The sequence below is a fragment of the Bombina bombina genome, chromosome 1 (assembly GCF_027579735.1).
Source record: "Bombina bombina isolate aBomBom1 chromosome 1, aBomBom1.pri, whole genome shotgun sequence".
Classification (NCBI taxonomy): Eukaryota; Metazoa; Chordata; class Amphibia; order Anura; family Bombinatoridae; genus Bombina; species Bombina bombina.
The window spans coordinates 1263795835-1263818986 of record NC_069499.1 but is presented as its reverse complement, the minus strand read 5'-3'; the positions used below and the strand labels follow the sequence as shown (position 1 = coordinate 1263818986).

The following is a 23152-nucleotide window of genomic DNA, read 5'->3' as shown; positions in this document are numbered from 1 at the left end:
CTTGCTGATTGGTGGCTAAATGCAGTCACCAATCAGCAAGCGCTATCCAGTGTGTTGTACCAAAAATAAGCTGGCTTGTAAGCTTACATTCCTGCTTTGAAAGAAAAAATGTGGGTTAAAGGGACATTAAACCCAAAATTTTTCTTTCATTATTCAGTCAGAGAATACAATTTTAAACAACATTCCAGTTTACTTCTATTATCTAATTTGCTTCTTTCTTTAGATATCCTTTGTTGAAGAAATAGCAATGCAATGGTTCAGCCAATCACACAAGGCATCTATGTGCAGCCACCAATCAGCAGCTGCTGAGCCTATCTAGATATGCTTTTCAAGAAAGAATATCAAGAGAATTAAGCAAATTAGATAATAGAAGTAAATTAAAGAGTTGTATAAAATTGTATTCTCTATCTGAATCATGAAATAATTTTTTTTGGTTTAATGTCCCTTTAAGTATCCCTTTAATATAGGTATTATTCATGATAACACACAGAAGTTCTCTAGAACTCTAAATAGAATCAGCTGTTTCCCCTTTTCTTATACAGCACAATGATACTCTGTGGAAGGTTACTTGTTATAGCTCCTTTATATGTAAATCTTGTATGGGAGTTTAGGCTTCTAATTTCTCTGTTAAATGTTATCATACACTGATGGGCTTATTGATATTGTTCTTGCTTTCATTTGTTTGGTTCCAATGTTATATTATAAAAAATTAAAGAATGCAGTTTATACTTAAAGGGACATGAAACCCAACATTTTTCTTTCATGATTTAGGTAGAGCATACAATTTTAAACATCTTTCCAATTTACTTCTATTATTTAATTTGCTTTCTTCTCTTGTTATCCTTTGCTGAAAGTTTTATCTAGGAAAGCTCAAGAGCAGCAGAGAACCTAGGTTCTAGCTTTTGATTGGTGGCTGCATATATATATTGATTGTGATTGGCTCACCCATTTGTTCATTTAGAAACCATTAGTGCATTGATGCTCCTTCAAGAAATGATAGCAAGAGAATGAAATAAATTAGATAATAGGAGTAAAATAGAAAGTTGTTTAAAATTGTATTCTCTATCGGAATCACCAAATATATGTTTTTGGGGTTTCATCTCCCTTTAATGTGTGACTCCATGAACACATATGAACACCCACCCTATGCTTAAAAGTATTTCTGATCAAGGCCAATCTTTTACTATTGCACTGTTATGCTTTATAAGGCTATTACTATGTTTTTGTCAGTTATGTGCAATCTAATAACTTCACATCTGTACCACAATGTTTTTATATTTTGTATGCACATGTGCTTCTTTTTTTTAAATTTATATATTGGTTAAAATGGTTCCTTAAAGGGACACTGAACCCAATTTTTTTCTTTTGTAATTCAGAAAGAGCATGCAATTTTAAGCAACTTTCTAATTTACTACTATTATCAATTTTTCTTTGTTCTCTTGCTATCATTATTTGAAAAAGAAGGCATCTAAGCTTTTTTTTTGGTTTCAGTACTCTGGACAGCACTTTTTTATTGGTAGATGAATTTATCCACCAATCAGCAAGGACAACCCAGGTTGTTCACCAAAAATGGGCCGGCATCTAAACTTACATTCTTGAATTTCAAATAAAGATACCAAGAGAATGAAGAAAATTTGATAATAGGAGTAAATTAGAAAGTTGCTTAAAATTTCATGCTCAATCTGAATCACAAAAGAAATTTTTTGGGTACAGTGTCCCTTTAAATCACACATAAATATATATATATATATATATATATATATATATATATATATATATATATATATATATATATATATATATATATATATATATATATATATATATATATGTAAGAGAATCACAACAACTTTATCTTATCATCTGGGGAAATATCTTGGAAGATCACATTTAACACAATAGGGATATGATCCTACCGAGTCAACCACATACCTAATAATTCAGCTTACTGCCTTAAACAAATTATATAAATTAGTGATGTGCAGTCGCTAGAGGCAGGTGAGGCAGGGCTTCACCTCTCATATGGGCAAAAATATATATTTTTTTATTGGCTTTAAAGGGACATTAAACCCAAAAAATTTCTTTTGTGATTTAGATTGAGAATGCAAATTTAAACAACTTTCTAATTTACTTTTATTATCTAATTTGCTTCATTCTCTTGATATTCTTTGATGAAAAGCATATCTAGATAGGCACAGAACCTGCTGATTGGTGGATGCACACAGATGCCTCGTGTGATTGGCTCACCTATGCGCATTGCTATTTCTTAAACAAAGGATATCTAAAGAATGAAACAAATTAGATAATAGAAGTAAATTGGAATGTTGTTTAAAATTGTATTCTCTATCTGAATCATGAAAGAAAAAAATTGGGTTTAATGTTCCTTTAAAAAAATAAAATAAAAAAAATATTGCAATTTTTTTCCCCCCAGCATTTTTTTCGACACAGCTACATGTTGTGCAATGGAGAGGCACAAGCAGGTCTGCCGGCTGCTGCTGTTCTCCATTACACAACATGCTGCGCCACCTACTGGATGAAAGTGGTTAAGATCATTGCATGGCCCATAAGTGCTTATTTGAGGCAGGCCTCTTTTGGGCTGATCCAATCCAGTGAGATGCATCAGTCAGGGGAACTTAGGGTTGGGGATGAATGTTAAATCATATAAAACAAAACAAAACAAAAACGGAAAAAAAAACAACTTTCATTTATTTTGTTGCTGCCCTGTGCAGCTGCCAGCTTTGCTTCAATGAAAAAGAGAGTTCTGTACTCCCGCTCCAAGTGCAGTGGAATGTGCCGCTGTCACTTCCTTACAGAGCAGGAAGAGCCACATTTTATTAAAGTAACTGCTGCAACCTTACACCTAGATTACGAGTCTTGCGTTAGCCTTGAAAAGCAGTGTTGAGAGGTCCCAACGCTGCTTTTTAAAGCCTGCTGGTATTACGAGTCTGGCAGGTACAGGTGTACCGCTCACTTTTCTTCCGCAACTCGAGCTTACCGCAAATCCCCTTACGTCAATTGCATATCCTATCTTTTTAATGGGATTTGCCTAATGCTGGTATTACGAGTCTTGGAAGAAGTGAGCGGTAGACCCTCTCCTGTCCAGACTCCTACCGCATTTAAAAGTCAGTAGTTAAGAGTTTTATGGGCTAACGCCGTAACATAAAACTCTTAACTAAAGTGCTACAAAGTACACTAACACCCATAAACTACCTATTAACCCCTAAACCGAGCCCCCCCCCCCACTTCGGAAACACTTTTATAAAAATTTTAACCCCTAATCTGCCGACCAGACATCGCCGCCACTTTAATAAATATATTAACCCCTAAACCGCTGCACTCCCGCCTCGAAAACATTAGTTTAATTTTATTAACCCCTAATCTGCCATCCCTAACATCGCCGACACCTATCTACATTTATTAACCCCTAATCTGCCACCCCCAACGTCGCCACTACTATAATAAAGGTATTAACCACTAAACATAAGTCTAAACCTAACCCTAACCCCCCTAACTTAAATATAATTTTAAATAAATCTAAATAAAATTACTACAATTAAATAAATTAATCCTATTTAAAACTAAATACTTACCTGTAAAATAAACCCTAAGCTAGCTACAATAAAACTAATAGTTACATTGTAGCTAGTTTAGGATTTATTTTTATTTTACAGGCAACTTTGTATTTATTTTAACTAGGTACAATAGATATTAAATAGTTATTAACTATTTAATAACTACCTAGTTAAAATGCCCCGCAAAAGGCCCTTTTAAGGGCTATTTGTAATTTAGTATAGGGTAGGGAATTTTATTATTTTGAGGGGCTTTTTTATTTTTTTAGGGGGATTAGAGTAGGTGTAATTAGTTTTAAAAAATTGTAATTCTTTTTATATTTTCTGTAATTTAGTGTTTGTTTTTTTTTGTACTTTATTTAATTGTATTTAATTGTAGGTAGTTTAGGTAATTAATTTAATGATAGTGTAGTGTTAGGTGTAATTGTAATTCTTTTTTTATTTTCTGTAATTTAGTGTTTGTTGTTTTTCGTACTTTAGTTTCTTTAATTTAATTGTAATTAATTGTAGGTAGTTTAGGTAATTTATTAATGATAGTGTAGTGTTAGGTGTAATTGTAACTTAGGTTAGGATTTATTTTACAGGTAAATTTGTATTTATTTTAACTAGGTAGTTATTAATTAGTTAATAACTATTAACTATTGTACCTAGTTAAAATAAATACAAAGTTGCCTGTAAAATAAATACAAACCCTAAGCTAGCTACAATGTAACTATTAGTTATATTGTAGCTATCTTAGGGTTTATTTTACAGGTAAGTATTTAGTTTTAAATATTAATAATTTATTTAATTGTAGTAATTTTATTTAGATTATTTAAAATTATATTTAAGTTAGGGAGGTGTTAGGGTAGGTTTAGACTTAGGTTTAGGGGTTAATACCTTTAATATAGTAGCGGCGACATTGGGGGGGCAGATTAGGGGTTAATAAATATAATGTAGGGTTCAGAGATGTTGGGGGCAGCAGATTAGGGGTTCATAGGGATAATGTAGGTGGCGGCGGTGTCCGGAGCGGCAGAGTAGGGGTTAATAATTATAATGTAGGTGGTGACAATGTTGGGGACGGCAGATTAGGGGTTAATAAGTGTAAGATTAGGGGTGTTTAGACTCGGGGTTCATGTTAGGGTGTTAGGTGCAGACATAAAATGTATTTCCCCATAGTAATCAATGGGGCTACGTTAGAAGCTGGACGCTGCTTTTTTGCAGGTGTTAGTTTTTTTTTCAGCCAGCTGAGCCCCATTGTTTCCTATGGGGAAATCGTGCACGAGCACGTTTAGCCAGTTTACCGCTACCGTAAGCAACGCTGGTATTGAGGTGAGATGTGGAGCTAAATTTTGCTCTATGCTCACCTTTTTGCGGCTAACGCCGGGTTGAAAAAACCTGTAATACCAGCGTTGTCTTAAGGTAGCGTTAAAAAAAAAAAGGCTCGTTAGCAACGCACCCCTGTTACCTCCAGATGATTGGAGAATAGCAAATGTAATACCTCTTCATAAAAAGGGCAGTAGAGAAGAATCTGGCAACTACAGGCCAGTTAGTTTAACTTCAGTAGTAGGGAAATTAATGGAAAGCCTCTTAAAAGAAAGAATTATGACTTACATAAAGACAAACAATTTAGAGGACCAAAATCAGCATGGTTTTACTTCAGGGAGATCATGTCAGACTAATCTAATTGACTTCTTTGATTATGTAACAAAAGTATTAGACAAGGGTGGAGCAGTTGATGTAGCATATCTAGATTTCAGCAAAGCATTTGACACCGTCCCACACAATAAACTAATTCACAAACTATATCTCCTTGGTCTAGATTCAAAAATTGTGAACTGAGTGGAAAACTGGCTTAAGGACAGAAAAACATAATTTATGTAAGAACTTACCTGATAAATTCATTTCTTTCATATTAGCAAGAGTCCATGAGCTAGTGACGTATGGGATATACATTCCTACCAGGAGGGGCAAAGTTTCCCAAACCTCAAAATGCCCATAAATACACCCCTCACCACACCCACAATTCAGTTTAACGAATAGCCAAGAAGTGGGGTGATAAAAAAGTGCAAAAGCATATAAAATAAGGAATTGGAATAATTGTGCTTTATACAAAAATCATAACCACCACAAAAAAAGGGCGGGCCTCATGGACTCTTGCTAATATGAAAGAAATGAATTTATCAGGTAAGTTCTTACATAAATTATGTTTTCTTTCATGTAATTAGCAAGAGTCCATGAGCTAGTGACGTATGGGATAATGATTACCCAAGATGTGGATCTTTCCACACAAGAGTCACTAGAGAGGGAGGGATAAAATAAAGACAGTCAATTCCTGCTGAAAATAATCCACACCCAAAATAAAGTTTAATGAAAAACATAAGCAGAAGATTCAAACTGAAACCGCTGCCTGAAGTACTTTTCTACCAAAAACTGCTTCAGAAGAAGAAAATACATCAAAATGGTAGAATTTAGTAAAAGTATGCAAAGAGGACCAAGTTGCTGCTTTGCAAATCTGATCAATCGAAGCTTCATTCCTAAACGCCCAGGAAGTAGAAACTGACCTAGTAGAATGAGCTGTAATCCTCTGAGGCGGAGTTTTACCCGACTCAACATAGGCAAGATGAATTAAAGATTTCAACCAAGATGCCAAAGAAATGGCAGAAGCTTTCTGGCCTTTTCTAGAACCGGAAAAGATAACAAATAGACTAGAAGTCTTACGGAAAGACTTAGTAGCTTCTACATAATATTTCAAAGCTCTAACAACATCCAAAGAATGCAACGATTTCCCCTTAGAATTCTTAGGATTAGGACATAATGAAGGAACCACAATTTCTCTACTAATGTTGTTGGAATTCACAACTTTAGGTAAAAAATCAAAAGAAGTTCGCAACACCGCCTTATCCTGATGAAAAATCAGAAAAGGAGACTCACAAGAAAGAGCAGATAATTCAGAAACTCTTCTGGCAGAAGAGATTGCCAAAAGGAACAAAACTTTCCAAGAAAGTAATTTAATGTCCAATGAATGCATAGGTTCAAACGGAGGAGCTTGAAGAGCCCCCAGAACCAAATTCAAACTCCAAGGAGGAGAAATTGACTTAATGACAGGTTTTATACGAACCAAAGCTTGTACAAAACAATGAATATCAGGAAGAATAGCAATCTTTCTGTGAAAAAGAACAGAAAGAGCAGAGATTTGACCTTTCAAGGAACTTGCGGACAAACCCTTATCTAAACCATTCTGAAGAAACTGTAAAATTCTCGGTATTCTAAAAGAATGCCAAGAAAAATGATGAGAAAGACACCAAGAAATATAAGTCTTCCAGACTCTATAATATATCTCTCTAGATACAGATTTACGCGCCTGTAACATAGTATTAATCACAGAGTCAGAGAAACCTCTTTGACCAAGAATCAAGCGTTCAATCTCCATACCTTTAAATTTAAGGATTTCAGATCCTGATGGAAAAAAGGACCTTGCGACAGAAGGTCTGGTCTTAACGGAAGAGTCCACGGTTGGCAAGAGGCCATCCGGACCAGATCCGCATACCAAAACCTGTGAGGCCATGCCGGAGCTACCAGCAGAACAAACGAGCATTCCTTCAGAATCTTGGAGATTACTCATGGAAGAAGAACTAGAGGCGGAAAGATATAGGCAGGATGATACTTCCAAGGAAGTGATAATGCATCCACTGCCTCCGCCTGAGGATCCCGGGATCTGGACAGATACCTGGGAAGTTTCTTGTTTAGATGAGACGCTATCAGATCTATTTCTGGAAGTTCCCACATTTGAACAATCTGAAGAAATACCTCTGGGTGAAGAGACCATTCGCCCGGATGCAACGTTTGGCGACTGAGATAATCCGCTTCCCAATTGTCTATACCTGGGATATGAACCGCAGAGATTAGACAGGAGCTGGATTCCGCCCAAACCAGAATTCGAGATACTTCTTTCATAGCCAGAGGACTGTGAGTCCCTCCTTGATGATTGATGTATGCCACAGTTGTGACATTGTCTGCCTGAAAACAAATGAACGATTCTCTCTTCAGAAGAGGCCAAAACTGAAGAGCTCTGAAAATTGCACGAAGTTCCAAAATATTGATCAGTAATCTCACCTCCTGAGATTCCCAAACTCCTTGTGCCGTCAGAGATCCCCACACAGCTCCCCAACCCGTGAGACTTGCATCTGTTGAAATTACAGTCCAGGTCGGAAGCACAAAAGAAGCCCCCTGAATTAAACGATGGTGATCTGTCCACCACGTTAGAGAGTGTCGTACAATCGGTTTTAAAGATATTATTTGAGATATCTTTGTGTAATCCTTGCACCATTGATTCAGCATACAGAGCTGAAGAGGTCGCATGTGAAAACGAGCAAAGGGGATCGCGTCCGATGCAGCAGTCATAAGACCTAGAATTTCCATGCATAAGGCTACCGAAGGGAATGATTGTGACTGAAGGTTTCGACAAGCTGAAATCAATTTTAGACGTCTCTTGTCTGTTAAAGACAGAGTCATGGACACTGAATCTATCTGGAAACCCAGAAAGGTCACCCTTGTCTGAGGAATCAATGAACTTTTTGGTAAATTGATCCTCCAACCATGATCTTGAAGAAACAACACAAGTCGATTCGTATGAGATTCTGCTAAATGTAAAGACTGAGCAAGTACCAAGATATCGTCCAAATAAGGAAATACCACAATACCCTGTTCTCTGATTACAGACAGAAGGGCACCGAGAACCTTTGTAAAAATTATTGGAGCTGTAGCTAGGCCAAACGGCAGAGCCACAAACTGGTAATGCTTGTCCAGAAAAGAGAATCTCAGGAACTGATAATGATCTGGATGAATCGGAATATGCAGATATGCATCCTGTAAATCTATTGTGGACATACAATGCCCTTGCTGAACAAAAGGCAAGATAGTCCTTAAAGTTACCATTTTGAACGTAGGTATCCTTACATAATGATTCAATATTTTTAGATCCAGAACTGGTCTGAAGGAATTCTCCTCCTTCTTTGGTACAATGAAGAGATTTGAATAAAACCCCATCCCCTGTTCCGGAACTGGAACTGGCATAATTACTCCAGCCAACTCTAGATCTGAAACACAATTCAGAAATGCTTGAGCTTTCACTGGATTTACTGGGACACGGGAAAGAAAAAATCTCTTTGCAGGAGGTCTCATCTTGAAACCAATTCTGTACCCTTCTGAAACAATGTTCTGAATCCAAAGATTGTGAACAGAATTGAACCAAATTTCTTTGAAAAAACGTAACCTGCCCCCTACCAGCTGAGCTGGAATGAGGGCCGCACCTTCATGTGGACTTAGAAGCAGGCTTGGATTTATTCCAGACTGGAGATGGTTTCCAAACTGAAACTGCTCCTGAGGATGAAGGATCAGGCTTTTGTTCTTTGTTGAAACGAAAGGAACGAAAACGATTATTAGCCCTGTTTTTACCCTTAGATTTTTTATCCTGTGGTAAAAAAGTTCCTTTCCCACCAGTAACAGTTGAGATAATAGAATCCAACTGAGAACCAAATAATTTGTTACCCTGGAAAGAAATGGAAAGTAGAGTTGATTTAGAAGCCATATCAGCATTCCAAGTCTTAAGCCATAAAGCTCTTCTAGCTAAAATAGCTAGAGACATAAACCTGACATCAACTCTAATAATATCAAAAATGGCATCACAGATAAAATTATTAGCATGCTGAAGAAGAATAATAATATTATGAGAATCATGATCTGTTACTTGTTGCGCTAAAGTTGAAGCTGCAGCAACATCAGCCAATGATATAGCAGGTCTAAGAAGATTACCTGAACACAGATAAGCTTTTCTTAGAAAGGATTCAATTTTCCTATCTAAAGGATCCTTAAACGAAGTACCATCTGACGTAGGAATAGTAGTACGTTTAGCAAGGGTAGAAATAGCCCCATCAACTCTAGGGATTTTGTCCCAAAATTCTAATCTGTCAGACGGCACAGGATATAATTGCTTAAAACGTTTAGAAGGAGTAAATGAATTACCCAATTTATCCCATTCTTTGGAAATTACTTCAGAAATAGCATTAGGAACAGGAAAAACTTCTGGAATAACCACAGGAGATTTAAATACCTTATCTAAACGTTTAGAATTAGTATCAAGAGGACCAGAATCCTCTATTTCTAAAGCAATTAGTACTTCTTTAAGTAAAGAACGAATAAATTCCATTTTAAATAAATATGAAGATTTATCAGCATCAATCTCTGAGACAGAATCCTCTGAACCAGAAGAATCATCAGAATCAGAATGATGATGTTCATTTAAAAATTCATCTGTAGGGAGAGAAGTTTTAAAAGATTTTTTATGTTTACTAGAAGGAGAAATAACAGACATAGCCTTCTTGATGGATTCAGAAACAAAATCTCTTATGTTATCAGGAACATTCTGCACCTTAGATGTTGAAGGAACTGCAACAGGCAATGGTACTTTACTAAAGGAAATATTATCTGCATTAACAAGTTTGTCATGACAATTAATACAAACAACAGCCGGAGGAATAGCTACCAAAAGTTTACAGCAGATACACTTAGCTTTGGTAGGTCCAGCACTAGACAGCGATTTTCCTGAAGTATCTTCTGACTCAGATGCAACGTGAGACATCTTGCAATATGTAAGAGAAAAAACAACATATAAAGCAAAATTGATCAAATTCCTTAAATGACAGTTTCAGGAATGGGAAAAAATGCCAAAGAACAAGCTTCTAGCAACCAGAAGCAATGAAAAATGAGACTTAAATAATGTGGAGACAAAAGCGACGCCCATATTTTTTTAGCGCCAAATAAGACGCCCACATTATTTGGCGCCTAAATGCTTTTGGCGCCAAAAATGACGCCACTTCCGGAACGCCGACATTTTTGGCGCAAAATAACATAAAAAAATGACGCAACTTCCGGCGACACGTATGACGCCGGAAACGGAAAAGATTTTTTGCGCCAAAAAAGTCCGCACCAAGAATGACGCAATAAAATGAAGCATTTTCAGCCCCCGCGAGCCTAACAGCCCACAGGGAAAAAAGAGTCAAATTTTTGAAGGTAAGAAAAAATGATTAATTCAAATGCATTATCCCAAATATGAAACTGACTGTCTGAAAATAAGGAATGTTGAACATTCTGAGTCAAGGCAAATAAATGTTTGAATACATATATTTAGAACTTTATAAACAAAGTGCCCAACCATAGCTTAGAGTGTCACAGAAAATAAGATTTACTTACCCCAGGACACTCATCTACATGTTTGTAGAAAGCCAAACCAGTACTGAAACGAGAATCAGCAGAGGTAATGGTATATAAATAAGAGTATATCGTCGATCTGAAAAGGGAGGTAAGAGATGAATCTCTACGACCGATAACAGAGAACCTATGAAATAGACCCCGTAGAAGGAGATCACTGCATTCAAATAGGCAATACTCTCCTCACATCCCTCTGACATTCACTGCACGCTGAGAGGAAAACCGGGCTCCAACTTGCTGCGGAGCGCATATCAACGTAGAATCTAGCACAAACTTACTTCACCACCTCCATAGGAGGCAAAGTTTGTAAAACTGAATTGTGGGTGTGGTGAGGGGTGTATTTATGGGCATTTTGAGGTTTGGGAAACTTTGCCCCTCCTGGTAGGAATGTATATCCCATACGTCACTAGCTCATGGACTCTTGCTAATTACATGAAAGAAATTATAATTTAATGAATGTGGTTTAGTGTTTTTTGTTTTTTTACTCGTTTACAGCAGTTTTAAATATTGTTTTTGTATTTTGTTTACTCAAACTTTACACCCACTACCTAAGCAGCTTGCCTCTGTACTCCACACTGGTTTATAGCCTCACTCTCTTTCTGAACTCTCTTACTATTATGCTGTTTGTATGGATGAGTTGGTATTTGACCAGAGTAAGCTAGACCAAAAGCATGAGTTATAGCAAATATTCTCCATGGCTCCTGTAGCTATAGTATTACATTTAAACCAGTGATTCCTTAGGTGTATGTTGGACAACCCTGATGTAGACAACAAATAATAATTTATTAATGCTCCCATTCATATGTGCTGTTCTGTTTCAGATATTTAAAATAGATTGTAGACTATTAGCATTTGATAGTCACTTTAAATATTACTTAAACAATGAGTGGTGTCTCCCCCCTTTCAGTGGTCCCTCTTCCCCCCCTTGTGTGTCTCTCTCCCTCTCTCTCTATCATCTCTCTTTCTCTATCCGTCTGTCTGTCTCTCTCTCTCTCTCTCTCTCTCTCTCTATCCCTCTCTCTCTCTCTCTATCCATCTCTCTCCCTGTCTCTCCCACTCCCTCTGTCTCTCTCCTTATGTGTCGTTCTCCCCTATGGTCTCTTTCTCTCTCTCTCTGTCTCTCTTCCTCCCCCTCTGACTCTCTCATACCTTATGTGTCTCTCTAACCCTCTGTGTGTGATTGTGTCTCTCTTTCTCTAACCCTCTGTGTGTGTCTCTCTCTCCCCCTGTCTCTCTCCCTCTCCTCCCGTCTCTCTCTCCTTCTCCCCCCGAGTGCTTTTCTGTGTTTCTGTCTACCTTTTATTTATTTCATTAATGAATTGGTGGTGGCATCTGAGGATGTGGCTTTATTTAAAGGGGTGGGGTCAAGCGCCCCACCATCTTTAAATTTCACCAGCCGCCACTGGGTCAAGACATTTTTATATTTACTGAATAATGAAGGAATTTATAAGCATAATTTGCAGCATTAACGTAAAAAGTATGTTTTAAACATATTTTAATGGACCTGGATTTCTAGATCTCATAATCAGAGCAAGCATTTTGTTATCTGTCAAGAGTTTGTTACAATCCTTTAGACTAAAATCAGATGTTTACTAAGTTGACCAGTTTTCCAAGACACCATTTAAAGGGACATGAAACCCATATGTTTTCTTTCATGATTTAGAAAGAGCATGCAATTTTAAATAACTTTCCAATTTACATCTAATATCTAATTTTCTTCATTCTTTTGATATCCTTTGTTGACAATCATATCTAAATATGCTCAGTAGCTGCTGATTGGTGGCTGCACATAGATACCTCATGTGATTGGCTCACCCATGTGCATTGCTATTTCTTCAACAAAGGATAGCTAAAGAATGAAGGCATATCCTAGCCACTGCCTCACCAGCCTCTGATGTCACCGATATATATATATATATATATATATATATATACACACACACATATACAGTGTATATATATATATATATATATATATATATATGTGTGTGTGTGTTTAACATATATGACATAAGTTTGGATATGGCCATAATGTTAAATTATTTTCTGCACTAACAATTCTTGGGCATCATCATATCGCTTGGTTAAAATGTAAAAGGCTGTGTATATTAATTATCAGCTAGATTACGAGTTTTGCGTTATGAGTCCAATAGCATTGTTATGGTCCATAAAGCTTCATTTTCCCTAACGCTGCTATTACAAGTCTTGTTGGTATAGGTGTACCGCACACCTTTTAGCCTGTCACGCAACGTCAGTACCGCACTTTTAAAAAAGTCCTTTTTCAATGGGACTCCCATAGCACAGGTATTACGAATTTGCCTGGGAGGCCAAAAAGTGAGCGGTACACTCTATAACCACAAGATCCGTACCGTCATCTAAAGTCAGTAGTTATGAGTTTTACGTTACAAAGCTGTACCATAAAACTCATAACTAAAGTGTAAAGTACACTAACACCCATAAACTAGCTATTAACCCCTAAACCGAGGCCCTCCCGCATCGCCGCCACTATTAAAATGTATTAACCCCTATTCCACCTCTCCCCGACATCTTCGCCACTATAATAAACCTATCAACCCCTAAACCGCCGCCCTCCTGCATCGCAAACACTATTTAAATATTATTAACCCCTAATCTGCCGTCCGCCCACACCGCCGCTATAATAAACCTATTAACCCCTAAACCGCAAGCCTCCCACAACGAAATATACTAAAATATACTAAAATAAACTATTAACTCCTAAACTGAAAGTCCCCCACAAAGAAATATACTAAAATCAACTATTAACCCCTAAACCTAACGCTCCCCCTAACTTTATATTAAAATTACAATTTCCTTTTCTTAAATTAAAACTCACCTGTCAAATTAAATAAATTCATTTTAAACTAACAATTAAGCTAAGATAATTATTAAACTACAATAAAACTAACTACCAATTAAATTAAACTAAACTACACATTAAAAAAAACTAACACTACTCTAAAAATTACAAAAAGTATCTAATTACAAAAAATAAAATAACTAAATTCCAAAAAAACCCCCCACTAAATTACGAAAAATAAGAAACAAATGATCAAAAATAAAAAAGAATTACACCTAATCTAATAGCCCTATCAAAATAAAAAAGCCCCCCAAAATAAAAAAAACCCTAGCCTACAATAAACTACCAAAAGTGCCTTTTGTGGGGCATTGCCCCAAAGATAACAGATCTTTTACCTGTAAAAAAATTACAAACACCCCCCAACAGTAAAACCCACCACCCCCACAACCAACCCCCCAAATAAAATAACTATCTAAAAAAACCTAAGCTCCCCATTGCCCTGAAAAGGGCATTTGTATGGGCATTGCCCTTAAAAGGGCATTTAGCTCTTTTACATGCCTAGACCCTAAACTAAAAATAAAACCCACCCAAAAAACACTTTAAAAAACCTAATACTAACCCCTGACGATCAACTTACAGTTCTTGAAGTCCCACTTGAAGGATCCATCCAGCCGGCAAGAAGTCTTCATCCAGATGGCATCTTCTATCTTCATCCATCCGGGGCTGAGCAGGTCCATCTTGAAGACATCCGGTGCGGAGCATCCTCTTCATATGGTCCCCGCCGTAAACTGGAACTTCAATGCAAGTGACGTCATCTAAGATGGTGTCCCTTGCATTTCTATTAGCTGAAAGAATTCAATCAACCATTAGGATTAGAGCTGCTAAAATCCTATTGGCTCTTCCAATCAGCCAATAGGATTAGAGCTGCTAAAATCCTATTGACTGTTCCAATCAGCCAATAGGATGAGAGCTCAATCGTATTGGCTGATTGGAACAGCCAATAGGATTTTAGCAGCTCTAATCCTATTGGCTGATTGAAACCTTATAGCCAATAGGAATGCAAGGGACGCCATCTTGGATGACGTCACTTGCATTGAAGTTCCAGTTTACAGCGGCGACCGTATGAAGAGGATGCTCTGCGCCAGATGTCTTCAGGATGGAGCCGCTCTGCGCCGGATGGATGAAGATAGAAGATGCCGTCTGGATGAAGACTTCTTGCTGCCTGGATGAGGACTTCGCCAGCTGGATGAAGATGGAAGAGGCTGCCTGAATGAAGACTTCTTGCCGCATGGATGAGGACTTCGCCGGCTGGATGGATCCTTCAAGCGGGACTTCAAGAACTGCAAGTGGATCGTCGGGGGTTAGTGTTAGGTTTTTTTTTAAGTTTCTTTGGGTGGGTTTTATTTTTAGTTTACAGTCTGGGCATGTAAAAGAGCTACATGCACTTTTAATGGCAATGCACATACAAATGCCCTTTTCAGGGCAATGGGAAGCTTAGGTTTTTTTAGATAGTTATTTTATTTGGGGGGTTGGTTGTGGCGGTGGTGGGTTTTACTGTTGGGGGGGTGTTTGTATTTTTTTTACAGGTAAAAGAGCTGTTATCTTTGGGGTAATGCTCCCCAAAAGGCCCTTTTAAGGGCCATTGGTAGTTTATTGTAGGCTAGTTTTTTTTTTTGAGGGAGGGGGCTTTTTTATTTTGATAGGGCTATTAGATTAGGTGTAATTCTTTTTATTTTTGATCATTTGTTTCTTATTTTTTGTAATTTAGTGTTTGTTTTTTAACCAAAATTAGGAACCCCTAGGGGAACCGTGAACGGGGTGCGCTGACAAAAAATATATGTGTTGATAACAAATAGTAAAAGTGATTAATGTCTATGGACAAACCATATTAGTCCATATGAAGAAATGGTGCTGTGTCTTTTGCAACAATAGAAATGTGCTGGCGGCGAGGCTCCTCTGGACTTCAGGTGGAAGGTGTCTGTAAATTAGAAATAACAAAGAGGGCGCCACATAGCGTGATATTGTAGATTCAAAGCCAAAATAGGTGAATAATGTAAAGGCTTACCAGAGGTAATGGCACCGTATGGTAACCGGTGCTGACAGGCAGGCTAACACTTTCAGTGGCTAGCACACTGGGTGGTCTCCGGCAAGCTGTTCACAGGTGATGTTCAGCGTTTCTTTGATTGGCGTCTGTGCGGCTGAAACCTGAGACGCTGCGGTAGAGCAGATACTTTGATACCTTATCCAGGAAGGCTCAAAGGGAGAACCAAGGCAAAAAACAAATGGACAACTTCCGTATATTTAAAATCAGTAGATTTTAATCCATAAAAACTGCTACGCGTTTCTAGACCATAAACCGGTCTTTTCTTCAGGCATACAAACAATGGAACAATTTAGTTTAAGTAATTTAGTTATTTTAATTTTTTAGTAATTTTAGTGTTTATTTTTTTTGTAATGTTAGGTTTTAGTGTAAGGCAGGTTAGGTTTTATTTGACAGGTAAGTTTGTATTTATTTTAACTAGGTAGTTAGTAAATAGTTAATAACTATTTACTAACTAGTCTACCTAGTTAAAATAAATACACACTTACCTGTCAAATAAAAATAAAACCTAAGCTACTATTAGTTACATTGTAGCTAGCTTAGGTTTTATTTTACAGGTAAGTTTGTATTTAGTTTAAAATAGTTATTATTTAGTTAATAATTGTAACTTTAGTTTAGCTGTATTTTAATTATGTTAAAGTTAGGGGGTGTTAGGCTTAGGGTTACGTTAGGGTTAGGTTTAGGGGTTAATGAATTTATTTAGTGGTAGTGATGTGGGAGGCCAGAGGTTTAGGGGTTAATAACTTTAGTATAGTGGCGGCGACATCGGGAGTGACAGATTAGGGGTCAGTAGTTTTATGTAGGTGGCGGCGATGTTGGCAGTGGCAGATTAGGGGTTAATAACTATGTAGGTGGCGGCGATATCGGGGGGCAGCAGATTAGGGGTTAATAGTTTTATGTAGGTGGCGGCGATGTTGGGGGTGCCAGATTAGGGGTTAATAACTGTATGTGGGTGGCGGCGATATCAGAGCGGCAGATTAGGGGTTAATAACTATATGTGGGTGGCGGCGATATCGGGGGCAGCAGATTAGGGGTTAATAACTGTATGTAGGTGGCGGCAATGTCGGGGGTGGCAGATTATGGGTGTTTAGACTCAGGGTTTATGTTAGGGTGTTAGGTTTAAAAGCTTAACTTTTTCTTTCCCCATAGACATCAATGGGGCTGCGTTACGAAGCTTTTCATTCCGCGATCTCAGGTGTTAGGCTTTTTTTTGCTGGCTCTCCCCATTGAGGTCTATGGGGAAATCAAGCACAAGCAAGTCAAACACATCGCTTGATTTCGGTGCGGTATGGAGCTCAACGCAACCATATCGCCCGCACAAGCCTGCTTTTTTAAAACTTGTAATAGCAGCGCTATAGGGAGGTGAAATAACACCGCTTTTGTGGCAGTCGTTAAAATCCCTATAGCACGCAAAACTCACAATATAGCTGTAAGTGTTTTGTTTTTCTTTGTTCCATCTAAATGGAAGTATTTAAAAATTGATTGTAACCATTATAAACTTAAATAAATAAAAAAATAGCAACAGATATTCCTGTCCTGAATAAAACTTTTTGTTTTCATTCTGGTTTATGAGTTTAGGATTGAGGGAGTTGTCCATCTCAACCAGTGACAAATCTTTCCGTATGTATAAACTGTATTACAAAGTAACATGCATTACCTGCTAGTTTCAATATCAATTTAAACAACTTTATCTTATTTTATATTATTATTTATTTGAAGAGCGCTAACAGATATGGCAGAGCTGAACTTTTCATGCAATGACAGGGGTTTTTTGTTCCAGTTTAATTTCCCTTTACATAAAAACACCAACATTATGGTCAAACTAAAATAATGAAAAAAGAGGAAGACCTTTATTAGAAACTGCATGTGCATGATCATAGCAGGGTGTACAGGTGAGGTGGGCAGATAATATTATCATGGCATTTTTGTATTCATAGCATCTTTCCTTTCCTTTATATAACACATGTTCAAGGGACTGATGTAAACCTGGAAAAAGCTAGTGTTTTTATTTGCATTGTCATTTCTTGTCAGTTAAAAGTTCTATATGTTCCCAGGGCTGGCATCAGCAGCAGATCTTGTCATTAGTCTCCAGATGGGCTTGTTTCCCAGTAGATCTGGCTGTTATAGTTCCTGTAGGACTTGGTGGTGTGACAATAATATCAGGGATATTTAGGTGGTTACTGGAAATCCCTTTGGATATCTCATCACTGGTGTTGAGAATGTAAAGGCCTGCGAGAGAGGACAGAGATAAAAATGTCAGTGCAGTATTGTCACAGTAATTGTGTGGTGGGGCTTACCCAATGGTTAGGCACTGCTTGATAGAGTCAATGTAGCTAAAAATGGCTTTAGCCATGAGGTTGCTGATTTATAAGAAAAGAAAGTACACTGTATCATATTCAGTGCTGTAGAATATGGTTGTGCTTTCAAATAATTAAAAGAAAAAAAAATCTATTTTAATGTTAAAGGGACATTCTAGTGTAAAAATTAAATACCCTTTTTTTGTTAGACCTTTTTTATTTGAAACACATTTGCTTATTTTTACACTTTGTAAAAGTTGCACACCTGGCACCCCCTAGATGAGGATATGGCTAGTGACTGGAGCATACACATGTATGCTTGCTTCTCAATGGCTCACCATCTATATCCTCATCGGGAGTGGCATAGGAGCATTTTACCCCATATAACAAAATAGTGAATTTTATTTTCACACAACAATTTACCCCTTCCCACCCGGACTTATTTGTCTACATTCCGAGTTAAATATTGAAATCAATGATGGGATCGGGTCAGGGGGGAGTGCCGATGACACTAGGCACGTACGCCCTCCAGCCCGCGATCTCATTCAGGAAGCGCCTTTGGCTTCAGTACAGCCAAAAGGCTAGGACATTCTATGCCGTCCTAAGGGCGTTAAAGCCCAGTGCAGTTAGGTCGGCATAGAACGTCCCAAGGGTGGGAAAGCGTTAAATATTCCTTTAATATAGGAGCAAACGAAAATACAGAAGATTAATACATTTTATTAGGGACACAGCTTTGACAGAATGGCTACAACTATTGTTATTATTGTTTTGTTCTCTTCTGCACCATTATCTTATTTTAACCCTTTGCAAGTGTCAGGTGCTGAAGATTCACATCACAGATTATTGATGTTGCAGGTTTTCCACAGTTGTATTATGTGATTTGGGCTAAAACACACAGTACAAAGCACTTTACATTTTTCCAGTTTTTATACACAGTTTGAAAGTTACATAACATATATAAAAAGTCTGCATAAATAATATAGAGCAATGCAGACACTGTAAAAATGTAAAGCTCCTGCTCTGTATTATGGAACAATGCAGCTACCAAAAAAACAACGGCACTGATCTGTGAATGTGCACTGCTTCTGTCACAGAGTGCAAGGATACTTAAAGGGACAGTCAACACCCATTCTCCAGCTTTGCACAATCAACATTGTTATATTAATATACTTTATAACATTTAAACCTCTATATTTCTGCCTGTTTCTAAGCCACTACAGACAGCCTCTTATCACATGCTTTTTTTATTTGCTTTTCACAACAGGAGACTGCTAGTTCATGTGGGTCATATAAATAACATAGTGCTCACGCCCATGGGTTGTGCATGACACTGCACTATTTGGCTAAAATGCAAGTCATTAGATATTAAATAAATATCCATGTGATCAGGGGGCTGTCAGAAGAGGCTTAGATACAAGGTAATCACAGAGGATAAAAGTATATTAATATAACTGTGTTGGTTACGCATATTTTTTTAACGATATATTTCTATATATATCTGATAATGTTAATATAAAATATATAACTATACCTAAATATCTATATGTATATATACAGGTGTATAGATATTTTCAGATAGATATAGAAATATTGATTTAAAAATACAAAGAACATGTCCCCCTATATAAAGAACATGTTAAATATTTACAGTAAATACACAGTAAAACACATGACATATTAATATAGAATAATTATTTAGACACACACACACATATATTATAGTCCTTTGCAGTCACCTACATGGCCATATACAATATACCTTTGAACCTTTATAAATACTTTTTATTAATATATTTCTGATTAATTTTTATCACATTGTGTTTATATGAGTGTAACAGTTTATTTTCATGTATTTATGTTGTGTTTGGTGCAACTTTTATTTTAGCCCTAAGCTTTTACGCAAGGACTTCAGTTACGCTAACCTGATTCGCTTAAATTCGATTGCACTCGTGTGAACGCATTTACTTTTAACTTGTAATACGCTCCCAAATTAACATGGATGCACTATTGATATATAGGGGTAGATTTATCATACCCCGGGCAGACATGATTCGCTAGAGCAAATCATGTCTGCTCTGCATCGCTAAATGCCAACAGCATACGCTGTCAGCATTTAACATTGCACAAGCAGTTCTGGTGAACTGCTTGTGCAATGCCGCCCCCTGCAGATTCGCGAGCCAATCGGCCGCTAGCAGGGGGTGTCAATCAACCCGATTGTATGTGATTGGGCGGATTGCTGTCTGCAGCCTCAGAGATGGCGGGCGAGTTAAGGAGCAGCGGTCTTAAGACCGCTGCTTCTTAACTCCTGTTTCCGGCGAGCCTAAAGGCTCGCACGGAAACAGCTGCACATAGCAGCATTCGGGGGTTAGTAAATCGGCCCCATAGTGGGCGCGAAACATTTAGCACCCCACTTGTAATCTAGCCCTGTATCGCTTCCTAAAGACAACAGACATTTTAAGAGTGAGCTGCCATTGATTGAAACTATATGTAACTGATTAATTGCCAAAGAGGGCTGTAATATTTTTTATGTATTTTTTTTTGCAAAAAAAAGAAAAAAACAACTATAATGCATAACGCCTGTGTATTTAAATGTGAAAAACTCTGTCCCTTTAATGAACTTTAAATATGATGGTTTTTCAGCAAGTTTTATCAAATGCTCTAAGCCTGGAACAATTCTCAATTTTTAAAGTAGATTTGTCATTCAGTGTTGTTACCCTTTTATCTGTATAAAAAAAAACAACGTACGGGATTAGTACATATGATTAATCTATGTTTAATCACATTGAAAGCATTTATATTGGTTTGCAAAAATGTAAAGATTTGCAGATGCACAAAGGGTAGGATTTTATTATATTTAATCTGTGTAATGTCATGAACAGAGTGCTGTGTCTGAGTTATGTAGGGGAATCAGGTTGTGTAGAATTTCATAAATATGGTATCAACATTTTCAGACCACTTTCATTGGTAATTTAACAAGTTTTATTCAGGAAGCTTGTATTTGTGCCTAAATTTAAAATTTTCCTCTCTACTTAATAAGATAACATGGATAGGTAAAGGATGAGAGAAGTATGTCTGGGATGCTAGACAATGCTTAAAGGGACAATATAGTAAAGTAAACTTTCATGATTCATATAGAATATGTCATTTTAAACAACTTTCTAATATACTTTAATAATTAAAATTGCGTTGTTCTCTTGTTATTCTTTGTTGAAGGCTAAACCTAGGTAGGCTCGTATGCTAATTTCTAAGACTTTGAAGGCTGCCTATTATCTCAGTGCATTTTATTGGATTTTTACAGCTAGACAGTGCTTGTCTATGTGTGTCATATAGATCTCATTGTGCTCACTCCTGTGGGGTTATGCACGAGTCAGCACTAATTGGCTGAAATGCAAGTTTGTAAAAAGCACTGAGATAAGGGGGCAGTCTGCAGAGGTTTAGATACAAGGTAATTACAGAGAAAAAAAAAGTGTATTAATATAACAGTGTTGGTTGTGCAAAACTGGAGAATGGGTACTAAAGTGATTATCTATCTTTTTAAACAATACAAATTTTCAAGTAGACTGCCCCTTTAATTTCTCATTTCAAAGCTATGCAGTTATTTTTCTTGCCATTGCCAATGTATTTAATCATGTTCTATTATCCTCACATTTGTATAGAGTTTAGATTAGTCTAAACTTCAAAACCTAACTTAACTTAGAAAAAATGTATAATGAACAATTTTACATTATAATGCATATAAATAACACATCCTACACACAGGCACTATATACCCATAATGCCCCAGCTCAAATACATAAATAATTAATTTACAAGTTTTGCTATTCTTTTGGAAGTGGAAAAGGTTAATTTCAAACATGTAAATTGCTATTGTCACACATTACAACGGTATTGATGCAAACACCTGTACAGTAAGGAATGGACCTCTTGACCATTGTATTAATATTAGTGTTTGCAGTTCTATAACATGAGACTGGTAGGGGGTTTCTGCTAACTTTCCAAAAAAAATTACAGTTTACTTTCTGTCATGAGATGCAGGACACAGTATAGAAAGTACAACACTATTATATTGCAGAGCATAGAAGTATACAGCTTGTACAACACACCTAACTTACGGCTAGATTTAGAGTTGGGCGGTAGCCGTCAAAACCAGCGTTAGAGGCTCCTAACGCTGGTTTTTACCGCCCGCTGGTATTTGGAGTCAGTCAGGAAAGGGTCTAACGCTCACTTTGCAGCCGTGACTTTTCCATACCGCAGATCCCCCTACGCCATTTGCGTATCCTATCTTTTCAATGGGATCTTTCTAACGCCGGTATTTAGAGTCTTGGCTGAAGTGAGCGTTAGAAATCTAACGACAAAACTCTAGCCGCAGAAAAAAGTCAGTAGTTAAGAGCTTTCTGGGCTAACGCCGGTTCATAAAGCTCTTAACTACTGCGCTCTAAAGTACACTAACGCCCATAAACTACCTATGTACCCCTAAACCGAGGCCCCCCCCCACATCGCTGCCACTCTATTAAAATTTTTTAACCCCTAATCTGCCGCTCCGTACACCGACGCCAGCTACGTTATCCCTATGTACCCCTAATCTGCTGCCCCTAACATCGCCGACACCTACATATTATTTATTACCCCCTAATCTGCCCCCCCAACGTCGCCGCTACCTACTTACACTTATTAACGCCTAATCTGCCGACCGCACACAACGCCACCTACATTATACCTATGTACCCCTAATCTGCTGCCCCTAACACCGCCGACCCCTATATTATATTTATTAACCCCTAATCTGCCGCCCCCGCTATCGCTGATACCTGCATATTTTTTTTAACCCCTAATCTGCCGCTCCGCACACCGCCGCAACCTACATTATCCCTATGTACCCCTAATCTGCTGCCCCTAACACACCCGACCCCTATATTATATTTATTAACCCCTAATCTGCCGCCCCAACATCGCCTCCACCTACCTACAATAATTAACCCCTAATCTGCCGACCGGATCTCACCGCTACTATAATAAATGTATTAACCCCTAAAGCTAAGTCTAACCCTAACACCCCCCTAAGTTAAATATAATTTTTATCTAACAAAATAAATTAACTCTTATTAAATAAATTAATCCT

The 23152-nt window shown here is 37.4% G+C and overlaps 1 long non-coding RNA gene across 1 annotated transcript in view; it reads right to left on the bottom strand.

Annotated features, from left to right (window-relative positions):
• Positions 1-17481: 17481 nt before the first annotated feature.
• LOC128648370 (uncharacterized) overlaps positions 17482-23152 on the bottom strand; it is a 132947-nt gene continuing 127276 nt past the window's right edge. The window contains exon 5 of the long non-coding RNA XR_008400592.1: positions 17482-17965. This is a non-coding gene — a long non-coding RNA (uncharacterized LOC128648370). The remainder of the gene's footprint in view (positions 17966-23152) is intronic.